The sequence below is a fragment of the Lemur catta genome, chromosome 13 (genome assembly GCF_020740605.2).
Source record: "Lemur catta isolate mLemCat1 chromosome 13, mLemCat1.pri, whole genome shotgun sequence".
In the NCBI taxonomy this organism is placed as follows: domain Eukaryota; kingdom Metazoa; phylum Chordata; class Mammalia; order Primates; family Lemuridae; genus Lemur; species Lemur catta.
In genome coordinates, this window is record NC_059140.1 from 12,496,104 (window position 1) to 12,517,042 (window position 20,939).

Here is a 20,939-nt window from a genome sequence, read left to right on the forward strand (position 1 = left end):
AAAAAGAAACACAAATCGCCCATAAACGTAAGTGAAAGTCTCAACTTTATTAGTAATCAGGGAAATTTCAAACCAAATAAGCTACATTTCATACTTAAAAATCAGAAGAGGCTGGGAACAGTGGTTCACACCTGTCATCCCAGCACTTTGGGAGACTAAGGTGGAAGGATCCCTTGGGGTCAGGAGTTCGAGGCTGCAGTGGGCTGTGATTGTGCCACTGCACTCAGCCTGGGGCACAGAGTGAGACTCGATCTCTAAAAAATAAATAAGTAAATAATTAAATCAGGAGATACCAAATGCTGGCAGGAAAATGGTTATAGCAAAAAAGTGGCTCATGTTCAATTCTTGGGAGGGTGGAAATTCATAGGACCACTTTGGAATGAACAGGGCACACACATGAGCATGTGCAGCCTGCAGTCTGGAAAATTTCGTCTTTATTATACACCCAGAGAAAATCCAGCCCTGTGTAGCAGGAACTTTTAAAAATATGTTCATACCAGCATTGTTGGTAATAGTAAAAAACTGTAAGCAACACAAACATTCATCAGTAGTAAATTGGATACGTCGTGATATATTCTATAAGAGAATACCATACAGTAGTGATAAAGAACAAACTAAACTATGCAAATTAACATACTATATCTTGAGCAAAGAGAAACAAGTCACAGAATACATAACATAGAATTCCATTTGTATAAGATTCCAGAGCAGCAAAGCCAAGCAGGACCTTTCTGTACCAACGCACACAGGTGCTAACAGTCTGAGGACAAGCTCGGGAATGATTGTCGCACACTGCAGGGCGATGCCTTCCTGGGGAGGGGCAGGATGCAGGTGTCAACAGGTAGGTCGTCACCTGGGTGCTAGACATGCAGGTGTTTGCTTTTATTCTTTTTCTTTAAACAGTATATGTAAATTTTATATATTTTTATATGCATAATTTATTTCACAACAGGAGAGGAAAGATAACAGCATTGCATAAGAAACATGTATTACTTTTCTTTAACGTTGATCCTTGAGGAAACACTTGGTTTACAAGAAGAGGAGAAGTAGATGAAGACCGTTGTAGCTACTTTTACGGAGATTACTTGGTATCATGGAGGGCTTTCCAGGTTGGTGTTGCTGGTTGTCATTCATGTCATTTCCAAGTCCGTGGTCTCACTTGCCTTGATGCATCCTAGTAGTGGCTGTGGTCCCCAGGGGCATCCAAACCCGTGCGGGCCACAGGAGTTGGGGAGAGGGAGAGTGGAAGTGTCCCTCTCACAGCCGGTCCACCGCCATCACCTCGGTCCCACCTCGGCCCGTCTTCCAGCCAGCTGCATCCACCCACTCCCATCCACTCTCACCCACTCCAACAGGCGTTTGGCGCCACGTGTGGGTGTGCCTTTAAGGGGGGATATATGTTCCCAACCACTTCTATCGTGTGCACCTGGTTACAGTTCTTGCTGTAAATTAGCACGTTTACCTCAGATTCCTGTGAGCTCACTCAGTAACAGTTCCTCGGTGCCTGAGCGATCCTCTGCACCAGCTACTGATGTCTGAGCCTGCAAGACTGAGGCGCAACCCCAGAATGTGATGACACCATCCCATCAAAGCAATGTCCCTAGGCGGAGACCCGTGTGACCCACACAGGTTTGCCCCAGGTGACAACTGGCTTTGCTCTCTGCCTTTCCAGTGGGTTTTTATTCCCATTTTGCAGATGAGATAAATGAGGTGGCAGAGAGGTTTGATCAAGGCCCGGAGCAGGAGGTGGCAGCACAGACTGGCCTCAGAGCCTGCTTCGGAGTGAGTGACGCGGCAGGGGCTCCCACAGTTGTGCTCTGGGGCTGTCTGCACGGCCACGCTCTGCCCCGAGGGGAGCGAGCCCACCACATGTTGTGTGTAACTCGATGCTGGAGATGTCCCAGCATGTGTTGATCTTGTTTGTGTGTCATTCCCTGTCCCCCCGTGAGAGCCGCATTTCAGGCGCTACCTTAGATGACTAGGAAGATGTCCTGCTTGCCCAGAGGATCCGTAGCCAGTTGTTTCTGGAACGCTATTTAGTCATTTCCCAGAGCAATATTTGTTCCTTAGATAAGTAAAAACTGATCCATTTACACATTTGTGACTACAGGGAAAGGGCACAGGGTACACGGGAACAAAGCCCCTTCCTCCCTTTTTACCCGCAAGGACACAGAAGTGTCACAAAGCAATGAAATTGACTAGTCCTTTTTCCTTTACAATAGTTTTGAAACTAAAGTCTTCCCAACAAGAATCGATGGACAGTGCCCCCCAGGACGAGGCGTATTGAATAATGTTACAAAAATACATCTGCTTGTGAGAGAATTACCTGTGTCACAAACCTCTGGAGGCTTCCTTGCCCTGGGGCTGGGGGCTGGGGGACTGTGATGTGCGAGGAGCCCAAGAGCTTTGTAAAGGCCACCTGATTAAAGAAGAAAAGATGGAGATGATAAGAGGTTTGAGGTTGGGAAAACAGGAGAGGGAGAAATTAAGAAAACAGAGACCAGAACGGTCAGAACAGTAGGAGCATCTGGCAGAGAAGAAACTTTCAGAAGTGAACAGCAACTGGGTAAATTTCACCACACAGAAATCCCTCCTCAGACACGAAGTCCTTCTCAAAATTACAGTCTACGTGGATTTTTCCCTGTAAACCTTACCCCATCCTCAATTAGAATGATGCAGAGATGTGAATTAAGGGTTTTGAGCATACGTACACATTGAATATTTGGAAGGAAAACTAATAAAACTGCCTCTTGCTGTGATACTGTCAGAGAGCCCAGTGAGTATCCGCCACGCACTGGTCAGGTTCTCCAAAAACAAACACACAAACAAAAAAACAGACCCAATAGGGTAGGTGTGTATATATTAATACATACAGATTTCTTTTGAGGAACTGGGTCAGGCGATTACGGAGGCAAATTCACACTCTGCAGGGCGGGCCAGCAGGCTGCGGACGTGGGGCAGAGCCGAGGTTGCGGTCTGTGTCTGAAAGCGTCTGCTGCAGGGTCCCCTCTTGCTTGTGGGAGGTCAGTCTTTGTGCCATTCCTTCGCCTGATTGGCTGAGGCCCACCACACTAGGGTGGGCAGTCTGCTTAACTCCAAGTCCACAGATCAATCTTACCCAAAAAGGTCCTCACAGAAGCACCCAGAATAATGTTTGATGATACAACTGGGCCCAGCCAAGTTGACACACAAAAGGAACCGTCACAGCCGCTTATGCGCGTGTTGTTGCCAAAGCTGCAAGGCAGGCAGAGACGGTGCACAGACTCAGCTCATCGACATCTGTGAGGGGAACGTCATGAACAATATTGCACACTGGAGACTCAAAGAGAGAGAGTCAAAAGAGGTTCGAGTTCCTTAGGGAGCGGGCACCGAACCGTGCGCGTGAGAGCTGTCCAGGCACCAAGGCCAGCGCCAGGGTGAGGACTTCTTCCCTCTGCTTGAGACCAGGGCTCAGGAACCACGGCCCACCCACATAAGTTTAATGCCAGAAGCTGAGATTCAGCACTTTTAAAACAAATGAACCGAAGCTGGCTTACCTTGGGGGGTGCTGATCATTCTGGCAGTGTCAGGAATCTGTCCCTCCGTTACTGTCAGCCAAGGGAGGCCAGGCACAAGGCCACTCCCGGAGGTGTCAGTGGGGAACCCTGTGGCAGGGAGACCCCCATTTCCCGGCCAGTGTTTCCTTACTTAGTCTTTCGGCTACCTGGACTTTATCACCACGTTCACAGAACGATAACTGGTTTCTAATGGTGGCCCCAAGGCCCCAGAGCCAGATGAAATTATGTGTTGTTAGGACACTTTGTTCCCTTCTTTGCAAGTAAGCAGTCGATGCATGCAAGGAAAGCCTTTCTGCTGAGCAGAATATTCTAGTGGTCAGCACAACCTTCTCCCCAGCCCCGTTGTGTTGCTCCAGAGAAACTCCAGTCATCAAGGACATCAAGAAAGCACTGACACCTTCAGCCGGGGCTACCTGTTGTCCTTTCCATGCTGTTAAAAACATGCTCTTCTCTTTCACCAGATCCCAGAGTCTAAGCTCTCTGAGGACTGAGATGCGATGGCAGCGCATGCCTGGCCCTGGGTGCTGGCAGCAGGGTGGTGTGGACGCCACAATCCCCGAGTGAGGACCGCAGGGACCAAGAGGCCCTCAGCAGCCCCCTGCCGCCCAGCAGGCAGCACAGAATCCACTACCAAGCCTCAGAGCTGTTGCTTTCCTGAAACAGACCAGGACAGTTCACGGGCTTGGGGCTCTTAGTGTCCTCCAGTCCCCTCTCCAGAACCTCGGCCCCAGAGCCACGATGCTGTGCGGGCTCCAGCACCCAGCTGGGGGGAGACACTGTCCCGCCCAGGCTTCGTTCTTGGTTTGGTCTCTCAGTCTTAGTTTTGCTTAAACCAGGTCTGTCTTGCTCACTGTTTTATCCCTTCATCTCACACAGGCTCGGCAATGGAGCTACTAAGTAAAAGCTGCTGAAAGAATAAATTTTAAAATTTCAAATTATTTTAGTTTTTTGCCAGAGCATATTTATACGCTCTGGCACCCACCTCCATTCCTTGGGCACTCATTTCTTCTCAAGCACTCTGACCAGTTTCTCGACAGTGCAAGTATCATGTTATGCACTATCTGTGTAAAATGTATGTCATATACATACACATACATATACATAAACTCTTATACAATACATTTTACACAAATGAGAGTATACTAAACATAGTTCACGTTGCTTTTTGTTGCTTTTAATTTTTTACTTTATATATTGGAAATTGTTTCCATTTCAGCACACATAGAGCATTCTCCTTCTCGGAAATGGTTTTATAGTATTTTATTGTGAAGTTGTACCAATATTTGTTTAACCAGCCCCACTAATAGATGTTAAATTGTTTCCATTATTTTGCTTTTACTAACAACCTTGGACTCAACGCAACAGAGTTGCACTGGAGTTGCTTTGCACATGTAGGAGTATATCCATCAAATAAATACCAAGAATTGCTGGATTGAAGGCTTCAAGCATATTAAATTTTGTTAACTATCATCAAATGACCCTCCATAGAGCTTTTATTTATTTACATTCCCAGCAGCCAAGTATAAAGTGCCCGTTTCCTCCCACCTTTACAAAAACAATGTGATAACAAACTTTCTTTGTAATAATCCTTGACAATCTGATAAACAAAAGAAATGGTATCTCACTGTTTTTTTATTTTGCATTCTTATTATGAGTGAGTTTGAGCACCAAGGATCTGGTTATAATAATATATGTTTTTCTCTTCATATACTTTCCCCACCTTTCTATAAAGTTCTTGGCCTTTTTTAATATTGATTTTTAGGAATTATTATTAGATATTTTACATTTTTCTCTGATACATTTTTCTCTGATTTGAGGTACATGTGTTTTATTAACTTATTGATTGTCATTTGATTTTGTTTATGGTGATGTTTGCCATCCAATAATATCTTAGGTTGGAGGCAGAATTGGGTCAAATTTATCAATGTTTTCTGGCTTACAGATTTTGTGTCAGAATTTAAAAGTCTTCCCAAATCAGAGGTTATTTGATAATTCTCCCATTTTTGTCCTATTACTTTCAAGGTTTCATTTTTCATGTTTCAATTTTTCATCCCTACAGAATTTACTTTGGTAAATGTGATTAGCTGAAATCCAACACTTATCCCTGATTTAAAACATCACAGTATTATGTAATAACATTGTATCTGTTTTCTGGACTTCCTAGATGGTTCCATACATCTATTCATGAACTAATACCCCATTATAGTATGCCTTACTATGTGGGAAACTCCATTGTTTTTGTTTTCCTGGGTTTTCTTGATTGTTTAATGTCTGTCAGTATTACTATTTTAAATGATTTTCTTGTTTTCAAAAATTACATGTTCATATAGTTCCAAACGAAAAAATATCAGAATGAAATAAACCTCCCATCTCTACCCCCTACTCCGCCCCCCATTTCCTGCCCAGGAAGCAGCCAGTGTCACCAGTGTCTCCTGCGTCTTTCCAGAGACAGTGTGTGTAAATTTCATATGTATGGATCTTAAAGCTTTATAATTTATTTGTCTCATTTTTTAAAAATCCCTAATACTGCTGGTGTTTTAAATGAGATCAAGTTTAATTTGTAACTTAATGACAGAATCGGTATCTTCAGGATGAGGCGGATTCCTACCCATGAACATTCTGCGGTTTCCATGTTTGTTCTTCTACATCCTGCAGCATTTTGCAGTAGCAGTAGTAGTAGTTATTGTTATTGCAGATGGTGCCATTTATGACACCAGATCTCCTGTTTGTAGTTGGTATAAATGAAAGTTATTCATTTTTGTATATTAATTATACATATAATATATGAGGTCCTGGCCACCTCATTAAATTCTCCCAGTTGCATGAAATTCTAATTAAAACAAGTTGCCCTTCTGGGGCTCTAATGCCGCCTGTGTAGAGGGGCAGGAACAAATAAACAAGAAATGATCACATCATGGACAAGGCAGCGCTTTGCTGACTTTCATATTCCGAAAGCCCCACACAAACCACAGGACCCCCAGGGATCCCTCAGGGAGACCAAGCCCCTCTGGCACACCAAGTGCCCTGCCCACCCTACTACAGGATTTGGTTTGGGCAGCTTGACTGTGACATGCCTGGGCATGAGTTCTTTGTATTTATGCTGCCTGGGGTTTGCTGAGTTTCTTAACGAGACCGGCCTCGATGATAGCAAGGTGCGAGATGGAAGAGGAACAAGGACTCTGAGTCATTCTACTCAGAGTCAAAGCTCAAAGTTTACCACAGCCCTCAAGTTCTTCCACTGGAGAGATCTTGAAAAATCAATATAGATTCTTGACCACACCTTAGGGTTACTTCCAATCGGAGAATCAGGTACTTTTTGGGCTATACCAATGCTTTGTTAATTTTATGGCATGTTTCCTTTTGTTTCTGCATCAGGACCTATGCCAAGCCACTGCCATCCAATGTTCACTTAACAAATACCCTGCTGCTTGGACAACATCACACAACCATTTCTTGAAAAGCACATCATGACTTCTGCCTAAAAGTCATTTTTTTAGGTGATAAAATCCCAGGCATGTGGCTTTTCATTGGCATGACTTTCTTTGGTCGTGGTCTAACAGACCAAACTGGAAATCCCCGAAGTTAATAATTCCATTTAGTCATCTTCAAATGCTTGAGTCAATGAGGTCTTTTAGTGACAGAACTGCCAAGAGAGGTGACAGCTGCTCCCACATCCTTGAATCCAACATCCTTAACTCAAACAGGCGTCCCTGGCACCGTCATCCCCTTTGGCTGAGTTTGCAGCTTCAGGAGAGACTTCAGGAGCAGAGGAGTGGCAGGAGGATGGGGCCAGCCAAGCATGGGTTTGCAGATGGCGTTGAAAAGCCCTCAGCCTTCTGGGCAAGGTGCTGGGCTGCAGTCTGTCTCTCCAAGCTTCACGTTCACACCAGGCATCCAAACCCTCTTCTGTCTGGGCCCTGGGTGCCAGGTTCCCCTCCAGTTCTGGGGCAGCCTTCCCAGGTCTGGATAGGGTGGCAGATAGACACTTGCCTTCCTTGTGTGCCTGGGCAGGTATGTCTGCGCTTATATTAGAATCTCAAAGCTGTCCACCCCCCGAGATGCTCAGAATGGTGGGCACTCGTTTATTCATTTGTATTTACTTTCATCTAGGACAGTTGCAGAAAGGTATTCTCAATGCTAAATATGCTCTTCCTGTTGAAATATGGGTTAAGTTACAGGAAGTAAACTGCAATTCTCCTTCATCAGAAAGAAGGAAAAAGGAAGGAAAGAAAGGGCACGGAATAGAATGGAAATGGGCCCACGTGCTGTCACACACACGCCTCATTTAACTTTCTGAATGGCCAAATGAAACAGGTATTTCACTCCATTTTATGAATAAAGAAACCAAGGTCCAGAGAAGTTTGGTGACTTGCCCGAGAACATGGGAGAACCAAGATTTGAGCCAGGTCTATCTGATCACAAAACTTCCAGAGAACCATGACGGCTTTTTAATAAGTGCATTCGCATATAGGCAGAGAGATAAAAAACAAACCCTTCCAAAGCAGAGGCAGTACAAAGGCACCCCTGAGAATCTGGAGAGAGAGCTCCATTCATTTCCCCTGGGAAGTTGGGGCCCTGGCACCTTTTCACAGGGAGGGTCTGGACCCCAGCTATGAAATGTGGAGCAGGGGTGACCTGAGCACCCCACATTGTCTCTGGACTTTGACTGCAGCCCCATGCACTAGGCCCAGATAATCGCGAACACATGGCAAAGCTGTTCTGCGTGAATGTCCAGCGGGTCACTGGAACGCTAGCCAGGCACAAGACAATCCTTCCTGGGTGGGGATGTCCTGCACTACCCAGAACGTTCTCGTCCCTCGCCCCTGCCTCTAGACACCAGTGCTGCAATCACTGAGGCAGCCAAGAACGTCCTCACATAGACCCAAATGGCTTCTAGGAGGCAGAACCACCCCTGGAAAGAACCACTAGAATGAAGTATTAGCAACAGTAATAAAAAAGAAAAAGTAGACTCAGCATGTGTTTCAGAGGGACTGCTTGGGAGTTGTGTGACCTTGAGAAAGTCATATCCCTTCCCTTCTATGCCTCAGTTAATTCATCTGTGAAATACAGGCTAGGAATCTCCTCTTTTCCTCCCTCATTTGGTTGGCATAAATACCAACAGTAACTTTTGAATCTTAACCCCTGCTGCACCCTACATATCCCCACAGCAGCCCCAGTCCAGGCCCCCTTCCCCTCTCTGCCCACAGGAAACAGGCATAGCTCATGTCCCATTTTCTCTGGCACAACATTTCATTCATTTGCCCGTTTGGAAAGCAACCTAATAGGTTAAATAACACTTAGGGTATAAATGGGTGATAATAGCCACTGTCTCTTCCAAAGTACACTTGCATGCTGAGAGTACTCTGGGATCAAATTTACTACATTCAAGAGGAGATTCTCTAAAGTTGCCTTGCAGACTCGCAGGAGAAGTAATTAAGGGATTCTGCTATGCCTGGGTTAGGAGAAGCACAGGCGCCAGTGGGCAGAGCTGGGATTCCGAGGCAGAGAGCTCTATGGGTGGCCTGGTTCCGGGGGTGCCTGGGTTTCCTCCTCTGTAAAATGAAGGTAAGTGACTCTAATGGTTCTTGTGATAGTGGGATGAACTAACATATGTGAAGGTGCTCTGCAAATGCAAGCCATAATTAAAATTAATAATGAACTACTCCACATACAAATAAGAATGGTCTTGCTTCTCTAGGGAAAGCTCACAGTAAGGTTGTTTGTACACCGTTTATGGGTTGATGTACATTTACGAGCTATGCTTATGCAAATCCCAAGTTCAACTTCTATCTATGGGACACTCAGCACATGAAGGCATTAACAAATATTCCTTTAAGCATTAATGATGATTTTACAGTTTCCACCTCCATGTTGAGGGGGAAAGTCCGTTGTAGAATGTCAGTGAAGCCCTAAGGATAGTTTCCATCCTGAGTCAGAAGGATGTAGGGGGAAGAGTCCCAAGTCTGGTTTCCAGTGCTGGCAACCCCCTACTGCTTTTAAACCACAAGTATATTTCTCAACTTCTCTCAGTCTCAGGTTTCCTGAACTCAAAACTAGGCACAACTATTGCCTCACAAATAATACCTGCCTCTCACTGTTGCAAGAATTAAATGAGACAATACACATAAAAAATTCACTCTGCAATATAGTCAGATAGTTTTTGGCTTACCACCTTCAATGCAGTGGTCTATAAACATTTTTGAGCTTATATCCCTATCAGTGAAAATATTTGAGCAAACCCAATGTGTAAATATGTTTATAAACTCTCTATGTATGTACTAACATGCTAACATATTATGCATATTATAAAACATATACAAAAATAAAATGATTAAAGTATGATTTAAAAATTAAATATTACTCAAATAATTTTGTTATTTTATTTAATCATCATACCAAAAAATCGTCTTGTGCTCACTAAAATAGTACTATTGCTTATAATATTTTTAGTGGAGTGTAATGTGATTGAACATAGCTCATTATTTTTGAGCATCTTAATTTAATGTTTTCTAATATAGCATTTGAAGATCTAAGTTCAGTTAATTTAGGTACTTGATTTTAATGGCTGTCAAACTTATGAAAAGAAGTATTTCTCAAAGAAACACAGACCCAGTTAGTAACGAATAGGTGACTTACTGAAACCTATTATTCCTATTTCAATCTCATCTTCCAATTATGTAAACATTTTTTGTTGAAACTCAGCTAGTAAATTTCCATCTTCCCTGATGCCAATTAGCTGTTCTTGCAAATTAATCAGAAAGCTTTACGTTTTAATACAGTCATGCACCACATAATGATGTTTCAGTCAACGATAGACCACATATACAACAGTGGTCCCATAAGATTATAATACAGTATTTTCACTGCACTTTTCTATGTTTAGATACACAAACACTTCCCACTGTGTTATAGCTGTCTACAGTATTCAGTACGGTAATAAGCTGTGCAGGTGTGTAGCCTAGGAGCAGTAGGCCACACCACACAGCCTGGGTATGCAGTAGGCTGTACCATCCAGGCTTGTGCAAGTGCACTCTACGATGTTCACACAGTGAGGAAATTGCTTCAAGATACATTTCTCAGAATGCATCCCCACTGTTAAGCAACACAGGACTGTATTTTTTTAACAAAAGGAATTACAACACACTATTCTTTGGAAGATTGTTAAATAAAATAGAAAATAATGTCTCTATTTATGTATGCAGACAGGAGCATTTTAATAGGTGACATACATTATTTTTGGTGACAATAAAAATTTTAGCCCATCTGCTTTCAAAAGTTTCTCTGAAGTTTCTTTCCAAAGATACTACTTTCTTATTCATTTTTTAAGTCACTTTTACCTTGAAGATTCAAATGAACAGTGTTTATTGTGATTTTTTTAGTATCTGCGAAGAAGCATGTTTCTGACAGCCATTTGTTTTTCCAACAATAGGTCACAAATTTTGAACAACTATTTTCTTTTTAAAGAAAACTGTATAATTCATCTTTAAGTGCAACACTTTTAACTAACTTGCTACAATTTAACCAGAATAATTCTGTGTGGCACGAAATATTTTCATGTCACCCCCACTTCATTAGAAAGTATCATAAAGATTTTATGTTTTAATGTCTGCTTTTTATTTTTAAATCAACACGACCATACTGGTGATCTGTAGCACCTGGCCAACTTCTAGTTGTAACTTTATGCAGGATACGATGTATGAGTTTCCCATATGTTGTATTAACTGTAATCTTACCCCAGCTCCATTCTTTTTTTAAACTTCAGTCCATGAGGTTGACAGTTTTTTCATCCAAAAGTTTATTATTTTAATAAATAAGCCATTTACTGTTAAGAACATATGTTCTATGACACATCTTTCTTTAGGCTCACAGGGGAGAAATAGATCTTTTTAAAATTTTGTATTTGAAACAGCACAGCAAATACCATGAGTCAAGACACATGGGATACACACATGCCTTGATTAGAAACAAGATACTTGCAGTCTCAAAGTGTCTCCCCACAAGATACTTATTAATTACAACAGGAAAAACAGTAACTTTACAGAGAAACTTGGCAGACAGGCCCTTACCCTGGAGACCAAGGTTAGCATCACCAGTTACAGATGTAGTGACCGCAGGGACACCCTGGTGCGAGGAGCTGAGAAGGACCCAACATCTCCATGGTCTTCCTGCCAGAGTTGCACCAACTCAGTCTATTCCTGAGAAAAAAGTCAGACAAAGAGAAAGTGAGAGACATCCTAAACAATAACCTCTCTCTACTCCTCCAAAGTGCCACGGTCAGGAAAGATGAACAGAGACTTAGGGGCTGTCCTAGATTGCAGAAGTCTGAGGAGGCCCCACAGCAAAACACAACGTGGGATCCCACAGGAAAAGGCCACGAGTAGGAAACTGGAGGAATTCTGGCAAAGTCTGAAGATTAGTTAACAGTATCGTGTCCGTGTTAACCTCCTGTCTTAAATAATCGTGCTGTGGTTATGTAAGTGTCCACGTTAGGGGGACTGGCTGAAGAGTCTGAGGGAACTCTCTGTGCTAGCTCTGCAATTTCCTGTAAATCTGAAATTATTTTAAAATAAGAAGTTAAAAAAGGAACATCTATACTTTGCTCCGGCTGTGTTGCAAATCTCCCACATGGTGTCAAGTGTGTAACCCATTTCCTTCAGTCTGCAGCAATGTTCTCGCCGTGTGTCCCGAGAGTGTTGTATGACAGAGGAAGGCACTTTCACTTGCCACACAATTTTTTCTTTGTGTTTCAGCTATTTGAACCACAGTTGGACGTGTTTCCTCGACGGTATTTGACTAAAATTGCTACTAAGTTAGAAAACTCAAAGGAGGGATCTGGAAATCGATCACACATTTAGTGCATTTTTATAATGTACTGTATTTAGGATCTTTAAAATGGTCAAAATTTGTCTTCATTTTCAAGTGTTTGTCCTTAAGTGTCTTTCTTATCTCGTTGTCATACTATTATTTCTAATATTTCAAGACACAACATGTACTTAGGGTGTAGGTCTCTTAACGATTGGGCATGTAAATCCAGAATTCAAATAGTCAGGATCATTTTGAATTTTCTGGCCTTCTTGTCAGATTTGAGCAGGTCATCACTGTTTAAACCTGTGGAGTTGCCAATGAAAGCTCGTGCAAAGACTAGAAATGCCGTCTTTGCCATCTCCTTGTTGTTTGCATGGGTTTGCATTATCATAAAGATCATCAGTCTGCAACTTTGTGCGTGATTCTTTCTAAGTCAGCATTCCCCTTGCAAGGATTAGTTTCTGTTACAATCAGATAATTTGTAAATCCAGCAAAACAGACACATCCAAGCTAGGTACAGGATCCTGAAAAAAGTCACTAAGGTGGCACTGTCCTCCTGTGGTTGGGGACTTCTCAGGACAGTGACCACCAAGATGAAAACACAGAAGGGTCCCAGTGTCACTCTGAATATTACTATTGGTGAAGTTAATTTCTTTATTTTTTGGTTGAAAATGAATATAAATAGAAGGCCAGATTATTTTCTTTCCAGTCTCCAAAGCTGTAGTGCCCAAGAACAACCATCAGGCACATGGGGCTATTTAAGTGTAACTATAAATTAATGGAAAATAAATAAAATCAAAATTCAATCATGCATTTGCACAAGCCATGCTTCAGGTGCTCAGTAGGCATTTCAGGCATCTCAAGTGTGAGGGCCACTGCATTGCCCAGAGCAGATAGAGCAGTTCCATCCTTGCAGCACATCCTATTGGACCGCAAGGCTGCAGAGGCTTGTCCTGCACACTGCACTTTGTAGCTGGTGACTCCAGAGCAGCACTCAAGTTCTCCTGAGCTGAGCGCTGGCGTGAGCTGGAGCCTGCTCGGATGAGCCCTGCACTGCCAGTGCACCACTCCGTCTGAACGTCCAGGCTTGGGGAGTGTGGCACCCCTCTCAACCGCCCCTCCATTGTGGAGGGTTTCCTTTAGGACCTTGCTCTCTCCCAGCTGCCAGAGAGCCCCTATGAATCTCTTGTAAACTCTCCGCTGGAGAATGTGAAAGCCAAGCATGGTGCCTGAGGTCCTCCTGACGCTAACTGGGGGATAGCACATCCTCAGCAACATTCTAAAAGACCAACAGTTACCTTGGGTCTAATTCCTCATAAATGAAGGCAAAATCATAGCTCAAGCTGCCAAAACAGAGAGAATCTTATTATTGTCCTGGGGTTCATTACAGGGCAGCTTATTAAGATGTCAAAAATGTACAATTCTGGGTGAAAACCCTTTAGAAGGTGTAACTGAGTCCATGAAATGGAAGAGAGAGTGTGTGCCCGTGGGCATTGAAGGTGGGGTGAGGTGGGGTGGGGCACCCCGGGAGCTGGGAGGAGGGCAGCAATTCCAGAGAACCAAGAGGCAACGGACAGTTGAAATACTGCCAGATAAACTCTGTCTGCCTCACCCTTTAGCCGAGGGCTGGCCCCACAGTAAGGTTTTCAGGCGACTGAGTCTTAAGTTGGCATATGTTCCTCCATATTTCCAGCATCAATTATTGTTTCCCTGGGCAAAGAAGCAAATGTCACTTTCCAAAGCTGGAAAAATTAGATCAGTGGGAGCTGAGGTACGATCAGTCAGCCCCAGCCCAGACCCCCACACACGGACAAAGAGAGCCCTTCCCTGAACAGAGCCTGCGGGCTTTGCAGCCCTCGGCTGAACGTACCACAGAGGATCTGAGAAGGCACAGTCATTGTATTTCCCACTGCAATGGTGAAGGGAGGGGAAACAATAATGAAATATAGCTCAGCAGGGAAAAAAATCTTCCCTGCCCACTTCTCACGAGGCAAATGATGGAGAAGATGACGAAGCTGGAATTCTTTCCATTTGCTTTTGCCTTGCAGATCTGATCCTGGAGGGGAAATGAACGCACAGGCTGCTGGTGTGTGCTGGAAGAGCTATAGCTCATTTCTGTAACAGGAAACAGCATCTGTTTTTACTCAGGGACCAAATAATATTTTTCAGTCTGGCTGAGCAATTGGGTTTTCTTTCACTGGCAAACCCAGCATGGAGCCTTATGAATGTGAAACTAACGCCTTTTCTTAACTTGTTCCTTTTACAACCTATTGGAAAGCAAAAGGCTTATACTCTGCCCTCCATGCGTGGTGCCGTGATTTTGTTAGCCCTGGACGCGGTTTCCATCGGCTCAGGAAGGGAAGACCATCCCAGGGTCTGAGCTGGCAGTATAATCCCCTCTGTTCTGACGCCACTCTTCCGTTCCTGGGATAAAGTCATGGTGCCCAAGCTGATGGAGATCTTTGTCCAACAGGGGAGAAAAAGGAGGTTAAGTTTCTTTTTTTAAAATGGGGGTGTAACATACATACAATACCTATGTAAAGGGCACTAATCTCAAGTGCACAGCTCCATGATTTTTCCCACACCAGGTCATGATCCAGAACATTCCATCACCAAGAATTTCCTCTCATGCATCTTCCCAGTCCATGACCCACTCCATCCTGAGAGCCGACCTCTATTCTGATTTCTAGAAGCACTGGATTCTTCCTAAGGTGAGGCACAATGCCGTGTGTTTGACACATGGCCTCTCCTTTGAACCATGACCTGCCCAGAGGGCTCTGTGCACTCCTGCCACAGCCAGGCTCAATGTAACACCAATGGCGGTCACTTAGTGAGTATCTCATAGGCACCAGGCCCTATGCTGGTGGCGCTAGTCTTTATAATAACCCTGACAGGTAGACACTTGTTGCTTCACATTGCCAAGGCTGCATAGTTAGTATGTGATGGAATTCTGTTTTTTGTTTTTTATTTTTCTGAGTTTGATAGAGGTAATGGTAAAGCTTGTCCTTGAGTTCTTTCTTATCTCCATTTTTTTTTTTTATTATTTCAAAAAATTTGGTGGGGACAATGTTTTTTGTTATGTGGGTGAATTGTATCATGCTGAAGTCAGGGCTTTCAGTGTACCTGTCACCAGAATAGTGTACATTGTATTCAGTAGGTAGACTTTTATCCCTCGCTTCCTCCCACCCTTCCTCTATCTTAGTTTCCAATGTCCTTTACTGCTCTTTATAGTCATATATATCTTTTGTTTAGCTTCCACTTAGAAGTGAGAACATGTGGTATCTGTTTTTCCATTCCTGAGATACTTCACTTAGGATGATGGTCTCCAGTCCCATCCAAGCTGCTGAAAAAGACATTATTTCATTCCTTTTTATGGCTGAGTAGTACTCCATGGTGTGTGTGTGTGTGTATATGTGTGTGTGTATATATATATATACATATACACACACACATACCGTATTTTCTTTACCCACTCATCAGTTGATGGGCACTTAGGGTGATCCATATCTCTCCTGTTGTGAATTGGGGTACAGTAAACATTTGGGCACAGGTGTATTTTTTATAAAATGGCTTCTTTTCCTTTGGGTAGATACCCAAGTAGTGGAATTGCTGGATCAAATAGTAGGTCTACTTTTACTTCTTTGAGAAATTTCCATACTGTTTTCCATAGTGGTTGTACAACTTTACATTCTCACCAACAGTGTGTAAGTGTTTCCTTTTCACCACAACCATGATAACATTTATTATTTTTTGACTTTTTATTAATGGCACTTCTGATACGGGTAAGGTGGTATTTCATTGTTGTTTTAATTTGCATTTTCCTGACAATTAATGAAGTTGAGCATTTTTTCACGTGTTTTTTGGCCATTTGTCTATCTTCTTTTGAGAAGAGTCTATTCATGTCTTTTGCCCACTTTTTGATGGGGTTATTTCATTTTTTTTCTTGCTGACATATTTGATTTCTTTGTAGATTCTGGATATTAGTCCTTTGTTGGATGTATAGTTTGCAAATATTTTCTCTCATTCTGTAGGTTGTCTGTTTACTCTGTTGATTATTTCCTTTGCTGTGCAAAAACTTTTAGTTTAATAAAGTCCCATTTATTTATTTTTGTTGTTGTTGTATTGGCTTTTTAGCATCTTACTCATAAATTCTTTGCCTGGGCCAATGTCTAAAAGAGTTTTTCCTACATTTTCTTCCATAATTTTTATGGTTTCAGGTCTTACATTTAAGTCTTTGATCCACCTTGAGTTAATTTTTGTATTTGGTTAGAGATAGGGATCCAGTTTCATTCTTCTGCATGTGGTTATCCAGTTTTCTCAGAACAATTTATTGAATAGGGCATCCTTTTCCCAGTATATGTTTTCATATGCTTTGTTGAAGATCAGTTGGTTGTAGGTATATGGTTTTATTTCTGTGTTCTCTATTCTGTTCCATTGATCTATTTGTCTACTTTTATACCAGTTTTTTATATTGTTTTAGTTACTATAACCTTGTAGTATAATTTGAAATCAGGTAATGTAATGCCTCCAGATTTATTCATTTTGCTTAGGATTGCTTTGGCTATTTGGGGTCTTTTTTTGTTCTATATGAAGTTTATTTTTTCTAGATCTGTGAGAAATGACACTGGAATTTTTATGGGAATTGTGTTAATCTGTAAATCACTTTGGAAAGTGTGGACATTTTAATAATGGTGATTTTTCCAATCCATGAGTATGGGATGTTTTTCCATTTGTTTCTGTCATCTCTGGTTTCTTTCATCAGTATTTTGTAGTTCTCCTTGTAGAGATCTTTCACCTCCTTCATTAAGCATATTCTTAGGTATTTTATTTTTTTTGCAGCTTCAGTAAATGGTATTAAGTTCTTGATTTGAATCTCAGCTTGACTGCTATTAGAATATAGAAATGCTATTGATTTGTGTACATTAACTATGTAATCCGAAATTTTATTGAATTTATTTATCAATTCTAGAAGTCTTTTGATGGAGTTTTTAGGGTTTTCTAGGTATAATATCATATTGTCAACAAACAGGGTAGTCTGACTTCCCCTTTCTCAGTTTGGATGCCCTTTATTTCTTTCTCTTGCCTGATTGCTCTGGATAGGACTTCCAATACTATGTTGAATAGAAGTGGTGACAGGGGGCAACCTTGTTTTGTTCTTAAGGGGAATGTTTTCAGCTTTTCCCCATTTGGTATGGTGCTGGCTATGGGTTTGTCATATATGGCTTTTATTATTTTGAGGTATGTTTTTTCTATGCTTAGTTTGTTAAGGGTTTTTATCATGAGTGATGCTGTATTTTACGAAATGCTTTTTCTGCTTCTATTGAGATGATCATATGGTCTTTGTTTTTAATTCTGTTTATGTGATAAATCACATTCATTGATTTGTGTATATTGAACTATCCTTGCATCCCTAGATGAATACCACTTTATCGTGGTGGATTATTTTTTTGATGTGCTGTTGAATTTGGTTTGCTAGTATTTTTTTTAGGATTTGTGCATCTATGTTCATAAGGGATATTGGTCTATGGTTTTCTTTGTTTGTTGTGTCCTTTCCTGGCTTTGGTATCAGGGTGATATTGGTGTCATAGAATGAGTTAGGGAGGATTCCCTCCTTCTTAATGTTATGGAACAGTTTCAGTACATTTCTTCTTCATAGGTCTGGTAGAATTCAGCTGTAAATCTGTTTGGTCTGGAGATTTTATTTGTTGGGAGAGTTTTTAGTACTGTTTCAATCTCATTAGTGATTATTTGTGTGTTCAGGATTTCTATTTCTTCCTGATTCAAGCTTGGGAGGTCATGTGTTTCCAAAAATTGTATCCATTTCCTCTAGATTTTCTAATTTGTATGTGTAGGGGGTTTCATAGTAGTCATGGATGATATTTTATATTTCTGGGGTATCCATTGTAATGTCTCCTTTTTCATTTTTAATTGAGCTTACGTGGGGCCTCTCCTATTTCTGGTCTATCTAGCTAGAGGTCTATTGATTTTGTTTATCTTTTGAAAGAACTAACTTTTTGTTTTGTTGATTTTTTTTTTTTTTTGGTTTCCATTTCATTTAGTTCTGCTCTGAGCTTTGCTACTTCTTTTCTTTTGCTGGCTTTGGGTTTGGTTTGGTCTTCTTTTCCTAATTCCGTGAGGTGTGAAATTAGGTTGTTTTAATCTGCAATCTTTCTGTATTTTTGACATAAATATTTAAGGCCATGAACTTCCCTCCTGGACTGGCTCTCACACATCAGTCCAAGGTCCCAGCCATGAGGCTCCTGGCATGGCTCTCAGGCCATGGTATCCACTTCCGGCTTTTTCAGTTTTGAACTCCCTCTGGACTCACTTTCAAATGTTTTTCAATCTCAGCATCCACCTCAGCTTCCATTTTTCTCTCTTCCACCTGAGAGGTTCCCTGGTCCTCAGACCAGGACTGCAGCAGCTCCAGGAGCCCTCAAGGGTGACCCCACAGGCCTGTCTCTGATGCCCCACAGTGGCAGGAGGTGAGAGGGCTTGGAGCAGAATGTGAGCTTAGGAGAGTGGCATGGTAACAGAACAGCTTTGGGGACAAGGGCAGGCAGGTTGGAATTCAGGCTCTGCCACTTTCCAGCTGAGGCCATTGGCAGCTTATTTAACCTCTCAGAGCTTCAGGGTTTTAAAAAGCATTGTTAAAAAATAAATTAGAATAACTGTTTCATTGGCTCATTGAGATAATTAAGATCATCAATAGGATATGATCAGCATATTCAGTATTTTTAATAAATGTAGCTTTTCTTCCCTAATATTCACCTCTTTAAATATATATTTCCTCATCTGCAAAACAAGAATAATATTATACAGAGAAATTGCAGGTAAGGAGAAAAGAGAAACTGTAGCCAGTGGAACGACTTCCACAGCAGGAAAGGCCTTCTTTACAATGATGTCTGGCTTTCACCTGCACAGGTTTAAACACTTGACTATATCAACAGACCATGAGCCAACCAATCTGTCAGGATGAGTGCACGTTAACCAAGTTCTTCAAGCAGAACTATAAAACAGTGGTGCCAATTTATTAATTTGCAACTTTAAACTCAGTTCTCATAGGAACTCATTCCCTGCTGATGGAGTCTCTCTCTTCCCTGGAATATGAGAAATACTCAAAGTCAATTTCCTAATGTTCTCAGGCCCCTGAGCAAGGTCTAGGTGAGCACTGCTAACACTTCTCACAATGCTTCTCCTTGTTGTAAGCTTCCCTACCCCGGCAACCCTTTAAAAACACAATAAACCCTATGCTAACATGAAAAAGACTGACAATACCAAGTGCTAGCAAGAATGTGGAAAAATTGGAACTCTCATACACTGCTGGGGGATGTAAATTGGTAAAATGACTTTGAGAAATTGCTTGGCAGTATTTACAAAACTAAACAAGGAAATCTGCTTCTACATTTCTATCTAACAAAAATACATGTGCTGAACAAAAGACATGGCCTAGAATGTTCACAGAAGGTCCATTTGTCATACCCCCAAACTGGAAGGCCCATCAATGGGAGAATGGATAAAAACAACAAAATACTATTCACCAAGATGACAATGACACATCTATTGAGCGGCAGAGACAGGATTTGAACCCAGGCACAGTGGTGCCAGAGCCTTGCTCTCAGCCACTGGAATGCCCTGCCTCCTGGCGCAATGTACAAGTCACAGTACTTAAACTCATAAGCAAGAGAAACTCAAGCTGGCTCAAATCAGAGTAGGACTTATTTTGAGGACAAAATGATCTGAAAAGAAGAGAAAAGAAAGAAGGAAATAAAAAGCAAAAAAGCCTAGACCTCATGAGAACCTGGGGTGCTGGAATCTGTCCTGGGGACTGAGGTGACTCCGACTGCCTCTGGCCCTTAGTTCTTTCCCTGCGACGGCTCCCTTGACCTCACTGTTGATTCTGTCCTTCCTCCTGGTTGCATTTTCTGCTCCCTGAAGTTCCTGCTCACAGGCTCACCACGTGGTGACCCTCGTGCCAACCCTCCATCATACTACTCACAATAGTGCTTAGGACTGACTGATTCTCAGTTATAATTATTTTAACATGGTAATTTATTCACTTAAACAGTTAATACATGCACATGAATTTCTTTAAATCAGAAAGTGATACCTAAAAAAAGTCCCCCATCTGGCCCTACCCCAGCACAGAGCTTCCTCCTTCAAGGTCAGTATTGATATTAATGTTTTGCATACCTTTCCAGAGGTATTCTGTGTATTAAAAGTACTTTTTAAAGCACCCAGGTTGGTGGAAAAAAATCCGGAATGGCCAAAAAAAAATCTGGAAGAGTGTCCAATCTCACCAGTAATTAAGGAATGGCAAATTAAAAATTCAAGATACCTATTCTATCAGATTAGCAAAAAATTTAAAGTTTGATAATATTAACTGTCGGCAAGAATATGGTAAAAATTTTAAAAGAAACTTTCATATATTGCTGGTGGGAATATAAATTTGAACAGCCATTTGGGGAAGTGAGTTAGCAATCTGTAATCAAAATATAAATGCATTTGTCATAAAACCTAGCAATTAAGTCCCCTGAGGTATGCTCTAACCAATACTCACAATTTACACAAGAAATG

At 41.9% G+C, this 20,939-nt stretch overlaps 1 long non-coding RNA gene across 3 annotated transcripts; it reads right to left on the reverse strand.

The window, feature by feature from the left end:
- Positions 1–216: 216 nt before the first annotated feature.
- LOC123649225 lies at positions 217–12,081 on the reverse strand. Of its 3 annotated transcripts, none has more exons than XR_006738923.1 (4): positions 11,624–12,081; positions 2,874–3,279; positions 2,327–2,419; positions 217–254 (listed from the first exon to the last, which is right to left on the reverse strand). It is a non-coding gene; the product is annotated as an uncharacterized LOC123649225 (long non-coding RNA). The 3 variants fall into 3 exon arrangements; XR_006738924.1 differs by lacking the exon at positions 217–254 and adding an exon at positions 1,539–1,549; XR_006738922.1 differs by lacking the exon at positions 217–254 and having other exon boundaries at positions 2,075–2,419.
- Between the last annotated feature and the right edge of the window lie 8,858 nt (positions 12,082–20,939).